Below are 10310 nucleotides of genomic sequence, written 5' to 3' on the forward strand. Positions count from 1 at the left end.
TTATGCATGATTTTATGATCATGTTATTTATTGTTACATATATTTAATAGATGTGGTAACAATTATAAATGGTTATTTAAGATGAATTTTCTTAAATCCATTTTATTTTCATAATTCATGTATTCCATCATTAAGAAGTTGAATTTTAGAGAAAATCAATTTTATAAAAATGAAAGATAAATTCTTGAAATGCTTATTGTAATCTTTAAATAAGAAGATTGGTAACATAAGGAACAAAAGAAAGAACAAAGACAATTATAGTCTATTGTTCATGAATGTGCATGGTTTAAGTTAAGCTAGTCTTATTCAAAGAAAATACTTTTAAGTTAATGCCATAAAGGTGTATGGTTTATGAAAATAAAGTAATAAAAATGACTATTATATGTTCTTAAAGCAATAATAGTGCACCAATAACAACAAGTTTAAACTTGTTACATGCTTTTATAATGAGCAGTCGATTACCCATATAAAGGAGTCGATTGCTCATAGTTTTTTAGAGGAATGTTGGCTTTTTATTTGAGAATAAGTCGACTGCTTTATACTAGACAATCGACTGCCTTACTTTAAAATGAAAACAGTTTCAACTAAAGCACTAAGGCATTTGAATGCCTTGTTAGAGGAAGTCGAATGATCAACTTCTAGAATGAAGGCAGTTGACTGCTTGATCAAAGCAATCAACTTCCCTTTTGGAAAGCATACTAAAAAGGAAAATTTTCAATATCTAAATGGTATGTAAGACATGGTAGATGAAGTCAAGTGCTACAATATACAATAGTAAGAAATATTCAAAGCATTTCACTTAATTATAAAGAAGGAAATGTGATAAATATGGAATTCCTTTATGGAGACCAACATTAAAGCAATATAAATTTAGAATTTATAATATGCTATATAAGGTTGGTTTCATGATAATATTGATAACAATAGCAAAATTGCTTTGTTTAAATATGAATATAACTTGAAAAAAGAATATGCTTTGAATAAAACTATGTATGAAAAAGATATGACTAAAAATCTTGTTTGTTATAATATTTTGACAAATAATTTAGCATGATTATTATAATGCATGAACCTATAAAGCATGCTTTAATGATTTTATGACTAAGCATGATTAATTAATATATTTAATTAATAAATTACATATTTAATAAGACATCTAGGAATTTATTTTCTAAAAGTAGAATCATGTTCTAATATGCATTAATTGATTCATAAAAATGATTTCCATAGCAATTAATTTATGTTGTGGCTACACTATGATTTTGACAAAATATGATTTTTATTGTTTACTATGATAGTTATATGTATAACTTTTGATTAATAATATGTAATGATTATAAAACTACTATTATGAAAATGTATATCTTATGATTATTCATGTTGAAATATTTGATTTTTGAATCATGAGATTAATGCACTGATTAATTGCTTAAGATTAATAGAAGTTGTAGACACCGGTTTTGTCCGAGTCTACTGTTTTAATTTTAATAATATTAATAATATTTTTTTAAAAATAAATTATTAATAAACAAACAAAAAAAACAAAAAAAAAGTAAACAAACAAAAGAAACAGAATAAGACAGAAATCAGGGGGTTGGTACGGCACCGCTGTCGCCAGCCCCCGACTAGCCTCTTGTCAACCTCCTTTCAGCCTACCTACAGCCACCCTACAGCCACCCAAATCTCACCTAATTGAAGCTCTTTAAAATCAAAAGACGAACTCTTCCCCCTGCGGTCTCAACTCTAACAAAAAAAAAAAAGAGAAGAAAACCCATTCGATCTACCCACGAAAACTCTTGAGCTCAGACGAACTCTTCCCCCCTCTAAACACCACACCAAACCCATACCCAAACAGAAACGTAAAAACAGATCTACACAAAACACAAAAAAATAAATATAGTCTTCCCCGCAGGGAGAAACCCGGCACCGAAGCTACCTGTAAAAGCAAAAAAAAAAAAAATTGCATTAGTCTTGTTTCAACAAAGCAAACAAAAAAAATTGAAAACAGGAACTTTGAGCCCCGATCTACGCTGATCGGGGCTGTTTTCGATAAAAAGGAGGTCAGATCTTGGAAGAACGCGATGAGGAGCGCTTCTGGAAGTATTTTGGCATTTTTCGATCACTGGCGACCACTGACAGCGACCACCGGTGGTGACCAGTGTGATGCTCCGACGGTCGAACGGCAAGAAGGCCGGACCTCTCCCCCAAAGCCTTCTTTCTCTCTCTTTCATTTTTTTCTAAAAACAGAACCAAATGAGCAAAAAAAATTTTTCAGTTATTTATAGAAAATATTAAAAGCAAAACGATGTCGTTTTGGGCATAGGGCCAAAACGACGCAGTTTCAGCCAATGAGGATCCGCGCGTCAACTCGTAACCCGACCCGGAGTCCGTGCACTCTACTCGACGACCCATTTCTCCTTCAGCTCTGATCGGTCTGACTGGACTGGAACCAAATCGTTCCGATCGAATCGAATCGGTATTGAATCGTTGAACCACCAGACCGAGCCGAACTGCCGAATCGAACCGCTCGTTAACCGGTCCGGTTTAGGAAAAAAAAAATTTTTGAATTTTTTTTTATTTTTTATATATTATTTTATTAATATTTATGCATATTAAAATATTTATATTTATTAAATTAAATGATGAAATTGTGGTTAAATTTTTTTATATAATTATGTTAATTTTTAGAATAAACTTTAAAAACAATAATATAAAAATAAATTTAATAATAATACTAAACTAATAAAAAATGAAAGAAAAGGAAACTTTTATTCAAAGATGAGATTCAAAGGTATTCCGAGTATCAGCTTACGGAATCTCTAGGTGAGAAGATTTTTTTTAATACTACCAGTGTATTGGAGTATTTATAAAAAAAATTTTCAATATAGTAAAGATTTTCTTTTTTTTTTTAAGTAATAAATAAAAATTGGCTAATAAATTAAAAATATAAGTAATAAAAATAGGAAGAAAAGAAATTTAATCTAATGATGAGATTCTAAAAGTATTCCGAGTAGAGATGCTTTAAGAAATCTCTAAGTGAGAAGATTTTTTATAAAATATTACCAGCGTATTGAAATATTTATAGAAAATCTTCAATATGATTAAATTCTTTTTTTCTTCAAAATTTCAATTAAAAATAAAAAAAATTAATAAAACAATTAATAAAATTTCTAACAAAGGAGAATAAAATGTGTGCATAAACATGGTAACATTTTGCATTGCATGCATGATATTTTCTTACGAAAAATAAATTCGAGCCTCCGAGGATGAGATTCTAAGGTATTCCGAGAAGCAATGCCTAAGAAATCTTTAGGTGAGAAAAAGTTCTTCTAATGTTACCAACGTACTGAAACATTTTAAGAATTATTTCAATAAAAATGTTTTAATTTATTTTTCTCGAGAATAAATTTTTGTTAAACATGACATTTTCTTACGAAAAATAAATTCGAGCTTCCAAAGATGAGATTCTAAAAGTATTCCGAGTAGAGCTGCTTTAAGAAATCTCTAGGTGAGAAAGAGTGCTTTTAATGTTACCAACGTACTGGAACATTTTAAGAATTATTTCAATAAAAAAGTTTTAATTTATTTTTCTCGAGAATAAATTTTTTTTAATAAATAAAAATCAAGGAAATTATTTTTCTAACACCGAAAATTGGACTATTTTTATCAAAATCAAAGGATAACATGTTGTTAATTGGTACCGTTTTTAACGGGCGTTGTGGGGGTGCTAATCCTTCCCCACGCGTAACCGATTCCCGATCCCAGACTGTTTTGCAAACCATAAAATTATCTTTTTAATAAATTTTAATTAATTTTAAGATTGCATTAAAAGGATATGTTTTAATAGGTGACCAATCGCACCTAGCCAAAAAAAGATTGGTGGCGACTCCGTTATTTTTATTTCGTTTCCAAATTCGTCGAGCGAACACAAAACCGTTACGACAGCTTGGCGACTCCACTGGGGACTCCTCTGGGGACAGGAATTTGTTTTTGAGAGTCAGGCCAAAATTAACTACTTGTTATCCTCAAAATTTGATTTAAATAGTCTTAATCAATTTCTTAAATTTTTATTCTTCATTTTTAGTAAAAAAAACAAAACAAAACAAATCAAAAATAAAAAGCAAAAAAATTCACACACATTTCTTTTACTATGCCTCTTATGTTTTATTTTTCTGTATATATTACTGTCAATAAATTAGGATATATTTGCACACAATGGCACGATGCATCTCATACATGAGCTCTATACCTGGGCTTCGTCCCTTTTAGGAGGAAGTAAAGTACCTATGGTCTCGTGAGGTGATAACCTCTGCAATGGCAAGCGAAATACTTTCACTCGAATTGAACCCTTTCCGTTCGTAGCCTGTAATGGGTGAGGATCAGGGTGCCTTACTAATCCAATATGAACGACAGTGAGGAACAATTTGAGAACCTTTAGACCCTGTCAATCCAAACCCAGCATATAATAAGCTTAGAAAACCAGTCTTATGTAGAGCCTTGTCCTTCTTCTTGTAGGAAATAGCTAAGAATAAAATTTATGTATAATATGAAATAAAACAAAACATAAAAAAAAATCTCAAAAACACTAAAAAATAAAAAATGTTTTTTCTCGAACCACATTAACTTAATTTTGTTTCATTTTTTGCATTAATCATATCATACAGTTTTGCATCGAGATATTTGCTCTAGGACATTTCTCCCAAGAAGTTTTCATGGATCCCATAGAACTACAGATTTGCTCATCCTCAGTCAGTGTGCCATGTGAATCGTATAATGAAGTACATGTTTGGTCGAAAGAGGTTCAACAAAAGAACAGAGATTGTTTGCTTACCAGTTATGTGTCTGAGTTACCCGAGAAAGTACATTTAGATCTCACACAGAATGATTTAAAAGAGTTAGTTACTGTCTGGGGTCAGTTAAGTGAGGAAAGAAAAGAAAGCTTTTGCAAAAAGTATAGACAGATTGCATCCCTCATTTCAGTAGTGATCAATGAATAGCTGGTTAAAGCAGCTATACAGTTTTAAAATCCATCCTATAGATGTTTCACTTTTAATCAGGAAGATTTGGTGTCAACTATCGAGGAGTATTCGATTTTGCTTGGGATAGAACTACAATGTCCAGATAAAGTATTTACCCGAAAGCCAAAATCATGTTATCGCAAAAAGTTAGCCAAGCTTATGGGGGTTAAAGTAGAAACCATTAATTCCTTTGCGAAGTCTAAAGGTGAACATCTCGGCATTAATTGAGACTTTCTCCGAAACTTCATTCAGGAGCATTTGGATAATGATCAAGGTATGATGTGTTTGCTCTAGCATTGTATGGCATGGTAATCTTTTTAAAGACTTTGGGTTACATTGAGATAATTGTGGTAGACTTTTTCGAGCAAATTAAAATCCAAGCAATTAATCCCGTTTCAGCAGTTCTAGCCGAAACCATCAGGTCATTGAATTTCTATCGACGAAATGGGAAAGGACGATTTACAGGATGTGCATCTCTATTATACGTATGGGTTAGAAGTCATTTTAAATGCGAGAAGAGTGCATTTTCAAAGTCGTATCTACGAAACAAAGCACCAATAGAAGAGTTCTGCAAAAGTCAATGGTCAACATTGAAGACTAAAGAAGATTGGATCCTTTTCTTACGAAGGCTTACTGGGGATGAAATTGAGTGGATGACGCCTTGGATGCCTCGTGTACCCTTGTTATATTATGGAGGAAATGAGCCGTGGATACCGTTGTTAGGATTATGGGGTATTGTAAGTTATGCTCCATTGCTGGTACTTAGGCAATTTGATGCAAAGCAGTTTGTTCCTGCTACTCATGGCCTGGTCCAAGTAAAATTCATTTATGGGGAATCGAATCCATTAAGAATCTTAGAGCAGTTGATCCAAGCATGAAAGAGAACACAAAGAATGAGGTTAGGGCCTCTCATCAATAAAGTCACATCTAATTACCAGATCTGGAAAGCAAGGCAACCTAGAGACGTAGTACTCCTTCCTGATGATAACTCATATCAATTGGTTAATATTTTAGAAGAGGTGCAATTATCATAAGTTGAGCTTGTCAAGAAAGAATTAGAAGTTGAAAAAGAAAAAATAAGAAGAGAAAATTTGAGACTTCGCGAGAAAGTAAGGCAATTAAAATATGAAGCGGAGATACAAGGGAGCATATTAGAAAAAGTCATAAAAGAGTGGGATTGGCTAATAGTGATTTAAAAGATCTACACCAGGAAAATAAGAGGTTACGAGTTCAATTCAAAACTGAAAAAGTTACCAAGTCTTACCTTAGCCGACAACGTGAAATAAATGAGCTCCGAGAGGGAATAAACCAATGGAAGGGCAAAGTTCAAGAAAAGCAAGAGGAGACCACCAGAATTTCTCAAGAATGTCAGAATTAGAAGGGATTATACTCTACAACCTCGGCAAGATTGGTGGAATGCCAAAACGAAAAGGAAAGATTAAAAGTCATGCTCGCAAAAGAGAGAGAAAAGCATTTCGAAGTACTGAACGAAAAAGAATCACTTCACCCGGTGATCCAAGGGTTAGAGATACAACTACAAGACCACAAGAGCCATATTTCAGTAATGATAGATGAGTGGCATAAAAGAAAAAAATATTGGATCTTCACATGTGATTTAGAAAGGGATGCTCACATGAGATGGAAGGTAGAAAGCTTAGGGAGGCAACAATACATAGAGCACTTGACTAATCAAGTTTGCAAGCTAATTAAGAAAGCATAGGAGATGGTTGCAAAGATAGAAGCATTAAGAAGAGAAGTCAATCCCATAAGAGAATATGGACAACGCCTAGTGAACTTTCTAAATGAGGTGAAAGACCATTATGAGCAAGTCAAACGCTTCTATAGATATAATTTTAGGATGGTAAATCCTATGTAATAAAAGTTGTATGGGATAAAAAAAATTTCTAATGTTGAAATTCGTCCAAGAACAAATATCTCCCACTTGCATTCATGCATCATTTGCATTATTTAAAAAAAAAATTTTTTTTTGACACATAGCATTTTGATTTTTCTAAAAATTTTGTGGTAATAAAGGTTCGAGAATAGCTCACCCTTCAAAAATTTCGACTCAACCCACTCGCCATTTATACAACACTAGGATTCAAACAAGAATTATGGAGCAAGAACAGACCAGTCGATTTGAGAGAATCGAGAAAGTTCAAGAAAAACTAAGAGAAGATCTTAGTACAATAATGGATATGCTCAAGAAACTTGACAAGGGAAAAGCAGTGAAAGAAAATCCTAGCTTTCAAGAACAATCACCAGATATAGTAGATCCTGTTTACCCTCCGGGGTTTGAGCCACAATCGACTAAATCTTCTCAAGGAACTAGAGTACAAATTCCTATTCCCAGTGGATATCCCAATCCTTATCCAGGAATGACATCCACACCTACTCCAGGACAATTTTAAAATTTTGTTAATCCCATTATGATGGAAAAATCACCTGAGCCAATCTTAGTTCCTGATTTGGATGATCCCAAGAAAAGAGAAAAGCTAAGGATACAGACACTTGAAAAAGTAGAAGATACCAGTGCCTGGGAGAAGATGAAGTTATTGAAAGAAAGGTTTAGGGCTGTAGAGGGAATGAATTTTTATGACTCCACAGATGTGGCTGACTTTTGTTTAGTTTCAGATGTGATCATTCAACCTAAATTCAAGGTCCCTGAATTTGAAAAATATGATGGCACAAAATGCCCGATGACTCATATCACCATGTATTATCGAAAGATGGCAGCATATGCTCGTGATGAAAAGTTGTTAATGCACATATTTTAAGATAGTCTTACGGGTTCTGCAGCTAGATGGTATGTTCAATTAGATAAGACTCGTATTCATTCTTGGCAAAAGCTTACAAAGGCATTCTTTACACAATATCGGCATGTCACGGATATGGTTTCAGATCGTCTATCTCTTCAAAGTATGAAAAAAAAAGCAACTGAAAACTTCAAAGAGTATGCACAAAGATAAAGAGATGTGGTTGCAGAAGTTCAACCTCCTCTCACCGAGAAAGAGGCAACTGTTTTATTTGTGAATACTCTGAAAGCATCGTACTATGAGAGATTGATAGGCAATGCAACCAAGAACTTTACAGATATGATGATTTCAAGTGAGATCATTGAAAATGCCATAAAGAATGATAAGCTCGATGTAGGAGAGACAAGTGGAGCAAGAAAAGGTAGAGCTTCCAAAAAGAAAGAGAATGAAGCTCAAGCAGTGAACTATATGGGGCAACAATTCAAAGGTTTCACACCTTATCCTATACCAATTTACCAAACCCATTACGATTCTGTAAACCATGTTACATCCATCCCTTATTCATATCAACCATACCAGTCATTACCACAACCAGCTTATCTACCTTGTTTTCAGCCATCATTTCAGACATTCACTTACAATCGTCTTGCTACACCTATCAGACCAGGATGGAGACCTAGTCCTAATATTGGTTTGAGAGCGCCGAAAAATACCCAAGAAAAAATCACTTTTGATCCCATTCCCATGACATATACAGATTTGTATCTTCGACTTGTTGAGAAACATCTGCTTGCTCCTGTTATCGTTGAACCCTTAAAACCTCCGTTTTCCAAATGGTATGGCCCCAATGCACATTGTGATTATCATTATAGGAATTCAGGTCATTCCACTGAGAATTGTACTGCTTTGAAGCGTAAAGTGCAAGGGTTAATCAATGAAGAAGTATTAAATTTTGATACCAACCAACAAGGGACTCCAAATGTCAATGGAAACCCTCTACCAAATCATACCATACCATTAATAAATACCTTAATTGATAGGCAAAGAAGCCACGTGAAGGAGAAAATAAATAAAGTTAAGACTCCGATGGCTACGGTGTTCAAAGTATTGGTTAAAGCTGACATGTTGAAGCCAATAGAACCTCAAAATTACTCTGAAATAATTAACTCAACTGAAAGTTGCAATTATCACAGAGGTGTTCTGGGGCATTCTATTGAGAATTGTCACCAATTTTGTCAGGAGGTATAAAAATTGATGGATGAAGGTCGAATGGAGTTTTACCAAGAGAGAGAAGAGTTGGTGAAAGTGTCTACCATTGATTCAAAGAATAAGTTTGAACATAGATCGGTAACTATCTATTATGATGAGAAGCCAACATCAAAGCTAAAAAAGCTCGTCTCCCGACCAGTAGTGATAATTAAAGTTCCTGGCCCTTTTTCATATCAGAATGATAAAGCAGTACCTTGGAAGTATGATTATGATATCGTAGTCAACCCATATACTGTCAACATAATGGGTGTAAGAGGCATAACTCGAAGTGACAGGTGCTATACCCTAGAGGCTCTAAAAAAAGCTAGAAAGGAGAAAGCCAAGGTAGGAGAAGAAAATAAAAGTCAGAGTGGTTTTGACGTAACCCCAAAAAAAGAATGCCAGAAGCCAGTATCTGAGAGTGAAGCAGATGAATTTCTAAAGTTAATAAAACATAGCGAGTATAACGTGGTAGAGCAATTTAACAAGATGCCAGCTAGAATTTCGTTATTGTCATTATTGCTCAGTTTAGAGTCATACCGTAATGCTTTGTTGAAGATGCTAAATCAAGCGTATGTGTCTCACAATGCTTCTGTTGAATATGTGGAACAGCTTGTTGGCAATCTGACGATTTCAAACTATACTCTTTTAATGATGAAGAGATTCCTCCTGAAGGTCAAGGAAGTACCAAGGTTCTTCACATTACTGTGAATTGTAAACGTCATATAATGGCTAAGGTTTTGATTGATAATGGCTCATCCATCAATGTTATGCTTGTGACTACTCTAGCAAAACTCTTTGTTGATGGATCTTATATGAAACCTACTCATATGATAGTGAGAGCCTTTGATGAAACCAAAAGAGAGGTGCTAGGAGATATAGAAGTGCCATTGTAGATTGGCCTATGTATTTTCAATGTGAAATTTCAAGTTATGGACATCTCTCCTTCATATAATTATTTATTGGATAGATCATGGATCCATATGGCAGGTGCTGTCCCATCCTCATTACATCAAAAAGTTAAATTCATTGTTGAAGAAAAGCTAACATGTGTGGCAGGAGAAGAAGATTTATTGGTAACTCAACCGATAAACACTCTTTATGTGAAATCAGCAGATGAAGCTCTAGAATGCTCTTATAGATCTTTCGAGATTGCCAATGCAACATATATAGCTAGAGGATCTAAATTGTATTTGCCACACTTATCTACGACTACTAAAATGATAGTCAAACAGCTTACCAAGATGGGATGGCGACCTGAAGCCGAACTTGAAAAGAACCTACAAGG

This window comes from Durio zibethinus, chromosome 19 (genome assembly GCF_047325235.1).
Source record: "Durio zibethinus cultivar Kanyao isolate XHJ-2024 chromosome 19, ASM4732523v1, whole genome shotgun sequence".
Lineage (NCBI taxonomy): Eukaryota > Viridiplantae > Streptophyta > Magnoliopsida > Malvales > Malvaceae > Durio > Durio zibethinus.